The sequence below is a fragment of the Onychomys torridus genome, chromosome 11 (genome assembly GCF_903995425.1).
Source record: "Onychomys torridus chromosome 11, mOncTor1.1, whole genome shotgun sequence".
NCBI lineage: Eukaryota > Metazoa > Chordata > Mammalia > Rodentia > Cricetidae > Onychomys > Onychomys torridus.
Genome location: NC_050453.1, coordinates 42502722 through 42515675, shown reverse-complemented (window position 1 = coordinate 42515675; position 12954 = coordinate 42502722). Strand labels below are relative to the sequence as shown.

Below are 12954 nucleotides of genomic sequence, written 5' to 3'. Positions count from 1 at the left end.
CTTATTAACAGTTTCTATTTTAACTAAATCACAGAATGTATTCCTGCCCTGCTGTGTGTAATACACATAGCAGAGAGTAGGTTTAGGGAGGGAGGGAGGGAGGGAGGGAGGGAGAGAGGGAGGGAGGGAGGAAAAGAAAAGCTTTTCCAGGGGAATGTGATAATCGGGTCAAACAGTGCTTTAGACTCTGGGCAGCCCTGGAGTAAGGTCCGGCTCATCACACACAACATCACACACAACCCTAGCACCCTCACTGGTGTTGATGCAGAAACCAGGGCCTCCAGAGATGAGGCAAACCTGTTTGTACTGGTTTTTCTCCTCAGTGCTGTAGCACTACCTGGTGGGAACATAGGGCAGGAGTGCATCATGATGGGGAAAGCATGGCGACAGTTAACGGATGGGAACGCAGAGAACGGGACCATAGGTGAGAGCAGGCTTTACAGGGAGCCTCTAATGACACATCTGGGCCCTGTCTCCCACAGCTTCCACGATCTTCTCTGACAGAACCACCACAGCCCTGCTCAAGATCAGAGACTTAACCAGCGTCTGAACCAGGATTCAAGCCAGACTGATGGGAAGAACCAAGCCCGGGACAGAAAAATCACATTCTTGATGATGTGTCGTGATTGCAACCCCACGACTAGCCTCTGTCATCTGTGTTTGTTTGGGGTGGGTTTTTTTTTTTTTTGGATCAGTGCTGAGGTCCTTGCTGCATTTAAGGTGACTTTATTCTTGTGCCTCTCTTCCAGTTGCAGAAAGCTTTGCAAGGGACTAAGTTTCTACAGTTTGGGTCTGGAATGCCTCCTAAACACATACATTTTAAAGGATTAATCCCAGCTTGGCACTACAGGGGGGTGGTAGATATACTTTAGGAGGTGGGGCCTAGGTGAAGGTTTTACGATATTTATGCCTTGAAAGGGATTGTGGGATCAAAGCTCCTTCCTCTTTCCGTCTCTCCCAGGAGTCATGAGGAGAATGAGCCTTGTTTACCATGTGCTCTTGCTGCTTAGAACTGCTTACCTCAAGCAACAGGGATCATCAACAGTGGACTGAAACCTCCCAGACTCTGAGCCAAAATAACTCTCTTCATTAGCTGATTGTTGTTTTTTTATAGCACAAAGGTATTCAAGAACAAAACACAGTCCCTATCCTCAAGAGGTGCACCACCTAATACAGGGGTGCAGCTCCTCAGCGGTGCTTCCAACCAGAGGGTCACCAAGAAATGTGCAGACACACCACCCTCTGCAACTTGTACCCTAGTCCTGGGGGCCAATCTGTGCCTGACCTTGAGCAATCTTGCCCACTCACCCAATACATCTTGCTAGGATAACTGCTCTCTCTCTGTGCTGTGAGGTGAATACTGGAAGCGTTACACAAGCAGAGGGACCCATCTGCCCTTCCTATACCATGCCATCCGAAAAGAGAAAGGCGGGGGCTTCCCTGGGCAACGACAGAAGCCCTGAGACCACTTCCTGCTCTTGAACTCCCAGCACAAGGGGAAAATAAAACTGGCCTCTCAGTGTGGCACCCCCTGAGAGCCAGCAAGTACAGAGTGTTGAAATGTGGCCCTTTGTCACACTGACCTCGAGGAACAAGTCAGCTCCTCGACGCTACTAAGAACATGAACTCTAACATCCTCATTTTATTTGAGTTTAATTTTTAAAATTTACAGTTATTTATTTATGGTGTGTGTGCGTACACGCACTTGAATAATCATTTCATCAGAGGTCAGCTCGAGGGAGGTAGTTCTCTCCTTCTACCATGGGGGTTCCAAGGATCAAAACTCAAGTTGTTAGGCTGGGTGGCAAGTACCTTCCTTGGCTTGTTAAAAACCATCTCTCTAACATTCCTTCTTTTTGATCACCAGGAAAGTTCATAAAATGGTGCTGGTGTGGTAGATTACATGTAAGCTCCCACTGGCCCCGACCAAGCAAGCACGCATGCAGCCTGACACCTCCACATTTCCTGTCCAGCCTCACCTGCAGCTGCTCAGTCTTTACACTCAGGGTGTGACGCCAGGAGACAAGGTTCTCAAGTAATAGAGGAACCAAACACAGGGAGTTTGGACAAGAGGTGAAGGGGCCAAGGGAGGTGTGGGAGAAAGCTCTACTTAGACAAGGATTGCCTTATCTCCTCCTGTTGCTTCAATGACAAGAGCCCCGATTTCATACTTCAGGTCAATTCTCTGGATTCCCTTTAGAGAAAGCTTGATTCAAATACCAAATCCCTTTTATGCTTACAGGACAATGTCTGTATCCTGAAATGAACAACTGTTGAAATGCATGTGTGTAGTGGATGGGGGAGGATATTGAAATCCATTCATGGTGAGATTCAAACATCTTGGTCTCCTGAACAACAACAACAAAAATTCAAGTGGACCCGATTGCCACCCCCACCCCCCCATGTAGTCTCCTCTTCTCCACAATGGGCAAAAGAGGCTCTAGGTAGCCAATTTCCCACAGCTGGCTTCCCCTACCCTTCGGGTCTCAATACAAAACTCCTGGTTGAGAAGGACCTTCCAAGATATATACCTCAGCAACTGGGCCAGACAATCTACTGCTCTAGCTTGTTGACTCTACAGCACTTACCAGTTCTGAAATGTTTGTATGAAAATAGTTCTTCTCTGGGTTATGGCTGCCACTCACTGTTAGGACAAGGTGTCCCACAACACCAAGACCTTCTATGTTGTTCTCAGCTGTATACCCAACCCAGAGATCGGTGTCTGCCACTGGGATGTGTTCAATTGAATGTTTACAGAGCGGATGCATGAGTGACCATCATGTACACAGACTACACTCTACCCTGCCACTAGAGAGGAACCAGCAGACCTCTGACACCAGTAGAGGTCAAGAAGAAATAGGAAAGTGGTGCCACAGCTCGTCACCCTTCAGACTTCACAGAATAGAAGCACACACTTTGTGGTCTGCCTTAGACAGCACTGATCCTGAACAGCAGTGCAGAAATTCTGAGGCTGAACGAAGGTTTAAAAAATAAAGATTCTAGATCTGTCTTTGGATATCAACTATGATCATGAAAACATCAAATTTGGACCCAAGACTCTTGTTCGCATCACTAAATGTCACAAAAGCAGAAATGGGGAATTCCTAATTACCTCAAGGCTTTGGCAAACCTCTCATGTTTTCCATGCAGGACTACAGCGCATACCTTAAGTCACCAAAAGCCTATGCAATCTGCAAAGGCATGGGGCTGTATTTTTCCTTCTTCCTTGCACAGGCACCAGATCTTAAAAGAAGGAGTGATGAATGGGCATAGTTATAAATATTCCAAGGCTAATGGGAACAAAGATGGACTGCAGAACACTATTTGGGGGACAGAGGCTGGTGTGAACGTAGTTAACAGGTCCTGACCCCTATAAATTCCAGACCCGTTTTATCAGATAAGAAAAACAAAACCAAGAAGCATTCATAAATTACTTTACAAACTCAAACTTCACCAAATATTAATTTAAAAAAAATCTGCTTTTCAAAATCCTAAGTAACTAACTAATAATTAAAATATATATTATTTTTATTGTCATTTTAATGAAAGGATTGTTACTTCATTAGCAGTGAGAGAAAAAGAAACATTAAATTCCTACAAATAATATGATCATGCTTGAATGACAATTAGCAACTCCTCTGAGTAAGGATTTAGAATGGAGGAATCCACTAGAATTGAGTGAAAAGCTTCTTACTATATGATTAAACATTCACAAGATCACAGATTATAAACTGATGCTGCCTGGGGTTGTCAAATTTGGCACACACATATACAAAATCTCCAGATATTTTGAATAATGAGTGTATTAATGTATTAAGTATAAGTATATTCTAAAGCAGATCCTATTGGATAGACCTACATAAAACATTATTTTCTATTATAAGCAAAAACTTATTTGTATTTTTTTATACTGTACATTGCCAGCTAAGCTTAGTTTAGTGCTGTCTGATGGTTGCTAGAACATTCTAACATTTCAGCTGAATATTAGGACAGCAGATCCCTGCCAGTGCCTTGAGTTGCCCTCAGACCAAAATCCAGCAATTCTCTGATGACAGATGGCAACAAATGTGACTAGGCAGACACCTCAGCATAACATCCACAGTGTCCATGGAAACACATTCAAAACTGCCTGCCTACTTTCCTAAATTAATTTAGAATCATATAATCAGAGAATTTTAGAATTGGAAACCTTCACAGATTCTTTTTTTAAGAAAGAAAAATTATGTCACTTGCAAATGCAAAGAACTTTCCTATGACCAAAGTTGCCATGGTGGGGTAGGGGGGAACGGGATGGATGTGCTCAGCACATTTAACTTCATAGGAGCCAGATGCCAGGCCTCCGTGGCTCCAGATACTCTCCCAGTGTCAGCAGCTCAGAGGCCACCTTTATGAGTGGGACTTAGAAAAGAAACAGACTGTGAGCTTCTCTAGACTTCATGGGCATCAAATCCATCTGAGTGTTGGGCATCTCAATGGGTGTTTAAGTTATGCCTGACAAACAGCTGAGTGACTATGTTGTCTGGAGTCACTGGGACCAAATATGGAGGACCTAGTGAGGGAAACACCTAGGTAAGGGTAGACCTATGTATACAGTGACCACAGCCCTGGCCCAAGTCCTCCCTAACTGGGTCCTCTGCCTGTGACCACAGCCCTGGCCCAAGGCCTCCCTAACTGGGTCCTCTGCCTGTGACCACAGCCCTGGCCCAAGTCCTCCCTAACTGGGTCCTCTGCCTGTGACCACAGCCCTGGCCCAAGTCCTCCCTAACTGGGTCCTCTGCTTGTGACCACAGCCCTGGCCCAAGTCCTCCCTAACTGGGTCCTCTGCTTGTGACCACAGCCCTGGCCCAAGTCCTCCCTAACTGGGTCCTCTGCTTGTGACAACCTAATAATAAAACAGAACTCTCATCACACCCACATCTGGAGCCCACAGAAACAGATCCCACCCTTTCCTCTGTTCAGACCCTGCCACTTCCTCTCTGTCTATCCGTTTCATCTACTCAGGACACAGGCCAGTAGACCACAGGCTTTTCAGGAACCAACAGAAACATCTATGTCCTTAGGAAGGAACGATTATCACCAGACATAAAAGGATACTGGAACAAGCAGCCCCTGGAAGACAGGAGAACAGGAACTCAAGGCCAGCCCTGGCTACCTAAGAAGCCACGGCCAGCCTGGGCTCCATGAGACCTTGTCTCAAAGTAACAAAACTAACTAACTAAAGCATTAGTTGGATGCCTGGAAAATATGAACACACGCAATGCTCATATAGTTAGATGTGTGTATACTTTATTAATTCCGACCCATGAGGTACAGCTAGCCTAGTCCAAGCAAAGTATTTCCCCTCCCCATCTGCAGCTGCTCTGATCATGTCTCCTGCAGCACTCAGGAAAAGAATCTTTCCTTCTGGGCCCTGGTTCCTATCTACAGTTTTCCTGCTTCAGATGGCCAATGCAGTCATGTTCCTCTTCACATACCAAACCTGTTGACCTGCAAAGTTTCTCCCATAACCCCCTACACGGTGACGTACCCTATGAGCAAGATAAAGAATCCAATGGAGGTCTGGTGTGTGTGTGGGGGGGGGGCGGGGGGAACAGCTCAATGGTTGAAATTTGAAGAGAGAAATATTTAAAGGGGCTAACGGTGAACAGTCGCTCATCAGAAATAAATGACTAAACTCCACGCAAGCTCCTGACACCTCACAGCATCCACAAAAAGTTCTGTCATTGCTCACATTCCATAGATAAGGAACGTGAGGTGAAACCCAGAAAGGTAAAGTGTCGAACCCAAAGCCAAACCGCTGGAGCCGAGGTTAAACATGGACAACCCAATATAGTTCTAGTCACGTCAGTGAGCCATAGCATGGAGTGAACAAAGTCATTTCCTAGTGCAGTCCAAGTCTGTACAAAGTGGTCACACCCAAGGTAAGCTAAATCTAGGAGAAAGGGCTGGAAGGATAAAGGAGAAGGCAACAAACCAGCCTTCCCAGTCAGGGAGGACAGGAGTGGATGGGAAAGGTCAGACACGTAAGCTTGAACGGGAGCGGAAGAGTTGGAACCTCAGGAAGTGGAGTCGCCTGGGGCTAAGATCTGGAAGGAGACACCAGGCTCATCCACGTCCACTAGACTCTCAACAGGTGGGAGCCAAAGCCTGTCCAGGACCACCCCGCTGAAAAGAACAGCAGGCTTTCCAAGGCCGTCACTCCGTCACTCCGTTTCCTACCCGAAAACACCTCCCTGGGCTCACTAGTGAAAAGAACAAGGGGAAATAATCAACGTCTAAAAGGGGGAAGGCAGTGGAGGGCAGATGGCCTTCCTGGCTCACAAGCCTCTCTGGGAGTCTTTGGGGATTCACAGAGTTCACAAGGTAGCTGCATACACAAGGAGACAGGTCAGCTTGCTTTTTTTTTTCTCATCCTTTCTTTCCAAATGGGGACAGATTCAGGAAACGAAGGTAGTGGCCAGGTTTCTGTCAAAGCTAAAACGGAGTTTCAGCAGAGATTTTTATAATCACAAGATACTAACAGGGACTCACTGGGAATATTATGTCAAGTTAACTTTGATATCCTGTTTCTGACAGAGCTGTTGGTGAGCAGAGAAAGTCTGGTCCACTGGGGATGTCAAGAGTCTTGACACCTGAAGCATAAAATAGCAAATTAAGAGCTGAACTCTGCTCTAACAGAGTTCTTGAGACACCTTCGCCAGCAGCCCTCCGAATCCCTTAGCCAGCATTTCTACTCCTGGGGAGCCATTTACTTGCTGGGCTAAAGGTAACACCCCAATGGTTCCTTTATCTGCCCGAAGAACCCAAGTCATTAGGTAGTTACCCAGCCCAGCACACAGCAGGACCTCAGTGTCCCCTGAGTCGGGGGACCGATACGCACCCACTGTGTGAGGAGCACACGGTATATCTTGCTTAGGAGACAGACAAGGTCCTGGCCTCTCCTCGAAGAACTTTGAGTGGAGGGACAGTGTTTTAGTTTGAATGAGAAATGTCCCCTAGCAGCCCATGTATTTGAACACTAGGTCCTCAGTCAGTGTTGTTTAAGGAGGTCACGGGACCTTTAGAAGGTAGAGCCTTGCTGGAGGAAGTATGTCGCTGGGGGTGGGCTTTGAGGAATCTTAGCCTGCTCCATTTACTGTTAGCTTCCTCTGTGTGTGACTAAAACACAATCTGTCAGTTTCCCGCTCGTTCCTCACCTGCTGCCAATGCCTTCTCCACCACTCTGGACATCCGGCCCTTTAGAACCAGAGTCACAGTACACTGTTTTCTTCTTTACAGTCACGTGCTTATCCCAGCAACAGAGCAGCACAGACAGGGGTTAGATGAATTAGCAAGCACACAGATGGTGTCAGTGTTAAGAGGGGGCTAGTACTGGGTGCTATGGGAGGAGCCATTCGGCAAGACTTCCCTAACCAAACCGCACCGAACGGCACTGAAAGGCACGCAGCGAGATAGGGTTAGAAAATGAAAAGTCAGGAGAAGACAGTTCCAGAAGAAGAAACATCTTGTCAGGCTCGGCGAGCGGAAAGAAGGCCCCTGAAGCAGGAACAAAGCATAGTGAGCCCACAAGATAGGCTGTGGAGAAGGCCAAGCCTGAGAGGAGGGTGGGATGCCGGATGATGCCTGCTCCAAGAGCAAGGGGCCTGGAGCTGAAGGGTTGGCAACAGGGGAGCAACCATTCTGCCTGTGAGTGTGAAACAAACTGGGGGGTGGGGAGGTGGGGGGTAGAAGCCCCCAGGGAGGAGAGTCCCTGTAGCAATCCTGGCAGTTTCAGTCAGAATGGACAGACCTGGATCACACCAGGGTCTGAGGGTTCACAGTTTCGTAACAACAACCAAGTTCATTCATGCTCTGGTAATAATGTGGAGGAATCACTCCTCGGGGCCACATTTTTTTCCTTGGCTCTGCCCTTGGTCCCTGTCCTTTCCAACACCTTTATCTTGATGGGGATGAAGCCAGAGGGAAAACAGCAAAGCCTCCCAGGATATAACTCTGGGTGGGATGTTCAACACCACAGTCAACCAAGGCACACTTGACCCTCTATAGGATCAGGCAAAGGTGGGGTTCTCTGGCCTGTGTTCTCAAGCAACTCTCGGGCTGGGGGTAGATCTGGGCAAAGCAAACATTCACCAGGCTGTGATAAGGACTTCCACAGTGCTGTAAACACATTTGCAGGAACGTGTACTGACAAGAAAAGCTCATTCTAATCCAGAAAATATGAGTTGTTTTTCAGAAGTGGCCTCTGGCCTTGCCCTTACAGGCTGGTAACATCATGAGCAGTAGGAGAGGAGAAGGGAGGGTTCTCCTCACAGCATGGAAAGGATGGGGAAGGTGAGAACAGAGAACCAACATTCATCGGGAGCTCAAGGACAAGACAGGCCTCATCATCACCACAGTATCAGCGTTCACATGCTGGCGTACAAGTCACTCCACACACACTAGCCTGTTTAATCTCACATCTTGATTGACTGATTTCTAAGAATGTGACTAGCCCTCCTCCCACATCCACCCACGAAGGACAGAGCCGTAAGACACAGCCAGGAAAGCAGGTTCCTCTCAAGAGCATTGTACTCCACTCTGGATCTACGAGATTGCGTAAAACCAATGGCGTGACATTTAAATGAAGATGACAGTCCTCCATTCAGATTTTAAGACTCTTCCAGAGGTGGAAGAATGGAGAACATCTGTCCTGTTCAAGGAACAAAGGGGTAAAACCATCTGATGATGGCCATTCAACACGGGCTCACAAATACTCTGCTTCGTTGAGTGTATCTTGGTTATGATTGGTCCAAAACCTTGGTAAGAGCCCTTCTCAAGAGGTCAATGAACTGATACTGAGATCAGTGCTTTCCAACATGTCCATGCATTAGCTCTGTGGCCAAAGGTTAGAAAGCACTTCATTCCTACGAGGTTCAGTTTTGGTCATCTTGAAACTAGTCCAACAAACACACTGTGGCCACTGGGAGACTGAAGGAGAAAATACACACATGAGGTTCACATGAAGCTGGAACATTCCATGAAGCTGGAACATTCCACTAATGGCCTTTCCAACTCTAACTCAGCTCCCTATCCAGATCAGAACACAACTGCGTCAGGACGCTCAACTTTCGCTTCCAGACTTTTGAGAGATATGAAAACTGTGTAGAACATCTGGGAGGTGTTACGAGACAGGACAGCTGGAGAGCCTTGCAAGTCCGGACACTGGGAAGCCTGGGTTCCCGCCCTGCTTCTGTCACTCAGCAGTGGTGTGATTGCAGGCAAGTCACAACGTATCTGTGACTCAAACCTTACCTCAGAGTGATGAGGGCTGGAACACAGGTTCTAAACGACTTCGAGAGCCTCACTCGGCGTCTTACATTTTACAGTCTGCCATATGAGGCCCTCAGAAAGGGGCTAGTTTCCCAGAGAAGAAAGTTCCCTGATACAAGTCTGTGAACAGGAAAGACTCATGCCGTGGGATGAGGGTGCGCAATGAGGAAAATGAACAAAACAACAACCACAAACAACAACAACAAAAAGGGACCAGCAAGACAAAGGTTCAAGGACCAGACCCAGGCTCAAGCTACAAAGAAACAACTTCCAACCATCAGGAGGATTCAACAAAGACAAAACCAAAACCAAACTAAAACACTACTGGCCTGTGAGATTCTCAAGGCAGTGGTACTCAGCTTCTATACTCCCAGGACCTAGCCTCGTAAGGCACATAGGACACATTTCAAAGAAGGGTGCATGGATGGATGATGGGAATGAATAGGAAAGAGGGAGCTGTCGGATGGGGTAGTGAACTTTCCATTGCTAGGCGGTTCAGGCATCAGCTGGATGACCATCTGTACCGGCTGCTGCAGAGTGGATTTCTATCCCGTGTAGGAGGTTCCACTAAAGGTCTACGTGGTATTTATTTCCTCGCTTCTCTCTCCACTAACTCATCCTACATATTTTTGTCAGATTAATCTCCCTAAAGGACAGCTCTGTTGATGTCACCTTCCCACTCAGAAACTTTCCATGACTTCCCATTCTCTCTTCAATTAAATCCACAATCCTGGCATTTGAGGACCCTATGCCTGGGCTGTCTTAAGAATTTTATTCACCTGTCAAAACCCAGCTTATCTATCTCCCCATCAAAGTGTTGACCATTCTCTTTTCCTGCAGCTTACCCAAACTCCGTCTACTGTAACCTTACTGTACATGGTTATATAACTAGTGATAATTCTGTCTTGTGATAGGTGAAGTTCCTGAGTGAGAAAACAATCTTTATCTCTATACCTCTAACATGAGGCAGAGCACCTAACTTTTGGCAATAATTCACTACAAATAATGGGAACTGTTGACTTACCATATGCCGAACATTCTGTCAAGCTCTGATAGGCATTATCCCCTTGGTTTTCATAACAAATATATTATCCCCTTTACATAAACAAGGAAGTGGAGCCTTAAGGGGATAACCAATGTGCATAAGACACAAAGGCAATGGTTGATAGGGGCTGTCTTCAAACCCAGCAGTGCATGCCTGGAAGTCCTAGATATGAGTCACTCCACAGAGCTGATTTTCTCTAACAGGATTAAAACAATTCATGTGTTTACTCATTCAGCAAACATTCACTGCACTACTAGGAGACCCATGACACGTGTAGTTTCTGTCTTCAAGACGCTTCCAGCCTAATGTATGAAATCTGCATCAAATATTACCTGAGAAAAAATGTACCAGAAGAAAAAGCTCTCGGTCAAATGAAAGGATGAAAAATACGACTACCACGCCTTCCAATTCTGAGTAGCTACTGCATGCTGAGCACTGGTGAAAAACACGAGGCTTTGCGAATAAACAGAGTGGTGCAACCTGGCTATCTAGAGTAAAGAGTGCCATTTTTTAAGTCAAAGGGCCAGGGTACTCCTCCCAGTTCCGCCACATTCTTGCTGCATGCCTTTGAGCAATTCACTTGTTTCTTTCTACACATCGGTTCCCTCAGTCTGTGAACTGAGATAGACAGTATTTCCTGCCTCCTGAGGAGAACGTAGAGATGAAAGGCTGAACCAACAATGAAGACCACTAACACTGCTACTACTCAGTGTCGCTATACATTTCACTATTCAGTAGCTGACCCAAGAGCACAGCAAGTGAGGGTCTGATTCCAATTCCCATATGCAATTCAAGTAGCCTTTGTAATCAGTCTCTCAACACTGGGCCAAAAAAATCGAGCGAGCGAGCGAGCGAGCGAGCGAGAGAGAGAGAGAGAGAGAGAGAGAGAACAACCTACTTTTGCTCATGGTCTCAGAGGCTGCAGTCTGTGGCCAGCTGGTTTCACTGCTTTCAGCCCTGTGGTAGGGCAGATCGTCATGGTACAGAGGGTGTGGCAGAGAAGACCCACTCACCTCATAGTGGCCATTAAGTGAAGAGACTGAGAGGCCTAGAAGAAGGAAGAGGCCCCAAGGCCATGCCCCAGGGACCTCCTTCCCACAACGGCTCCACCTCTCTAAGTCTCCATCACCCCCATATCAGACATCAAATTATGTCTCACTCAGTGGATTCAACCATTGTAAGTTAGAGCCCTCATAATTGCCTCTCAAGATTGGGTCCACTAATTAGAGACCAAGCCTCCATAATAAGTCTTTGGGGGAACACTCTATGTCCAAACCATAAGTCTTCCTCAGGGAGGACACGGTGAAGTTTGAACTAAGTTTTGAAAGGCAAATAAAAGGACAACAGGAGTGAGGGTCATCAGCACCCATATTGCCTTGTTCCTGTACTGCTGCTCATTCTTTTCTCTGTCTGGCATACATGCTCTAGCACACGACCCACAAAATCTTACCCATCTGCCAGTGTCAGCCCACTTGACTCCTAAGACTGCCCCCACCCCCCAACTACTTCCTAAAGGTTCGGCTGACACATTTCTTACCCAGGTTAGTATTTAAAGCATTTTGTATTTTTCCACACTTTGGTCCATATACATATCTGTGCACACAGTGTGTGAACAGAGCTCCATGGGGGCTCCTGTGGTGTTTCTCTTATACCCACGAAGCAGCTTATTTTATGAAGCACCAGACAGGGCTCACCAGCTCAAGCTCAGACATACTTGTTATACTAATTACCACTGCGAGGCTGAAATTAGAAAGTATCCCGCCACCCTGCAGACAGTACCACTGTGAATAGAACTTCCTACCTGACATCTTGAATGTCTGACCAATGGGGAAGGAAGCTGTGATTTATGATTGACAACTGCTACTCTTAGAGAAAAAAAAAAGAGAGAGAGAGAGAGATCTGATAACCCAAAGAAACTCCATCTTGCTGTGCACATATTTCCTGGCAACTGATCCATAGGAACTTTTGATTCCCTCATTAAAGTGGAATGAATAAAGGAAGAATGGGAAGGGCTGCATGGTTTGGGGGGGGTTGGGTTTTTTTTTTTTTTTGGTTGTTTTGTTTTGTTTTTTTGAGACAGGGTCTCTCCTGGAACTCACTCTGTAGACCAGGCTGGCCTCAAACTCACAGAGATCCGCCTGCCTCTGCCTCCTGAGTGTTGGGATCAAAGGCGTGTGCCACAGCCACCTGGCAGGTTATATTTAAAATGATCAATAGCATATTAAAACATTTCCTAGTATCGGCACACATCAACCATCATTGCAGTGTTTTAAAGCTTGAAGGAATTTTATTTTTCTCCTGGTTAAGCTTTGGTTTGCTCAAACACAGTGCAGGAATGTATTTAAGTTATGGGAGGACATGCTCAGAAAACAGATCTATCAGTGGTGAGCCCGATCACAGAGAGATCTGCAATCATGAGGCAAAACTCAAAATAACCACAACACAGACAAACATATCCAAAACTTAGATAATCACCCTTTCTCCACATCATCCAATTGTTATCTGTACACTGAGTAATCTTCATTTGCTACAGATCTCACTTTTTAAATTATTAGCTTAAAAAACTAAGAAAATTTTATCTGAAGACTAATGTTTTAAAG

At 46.2% G+C, this 12954-nt stretch overlaps 1 protein-coding gene across 1 annotated transcript in view; it reads right to left on the bottom strand.

The window, feature by feature from the left end:
• The window catches only part of C11H1orf21 (chromosome 11 C1orf21 homolog), a 200978-nt gene that overhangs the window by 151685 nt on the left and 36339 nt on the right, over positions 1-12954 (bottom strand). The window lies entirely within an intron of this gene.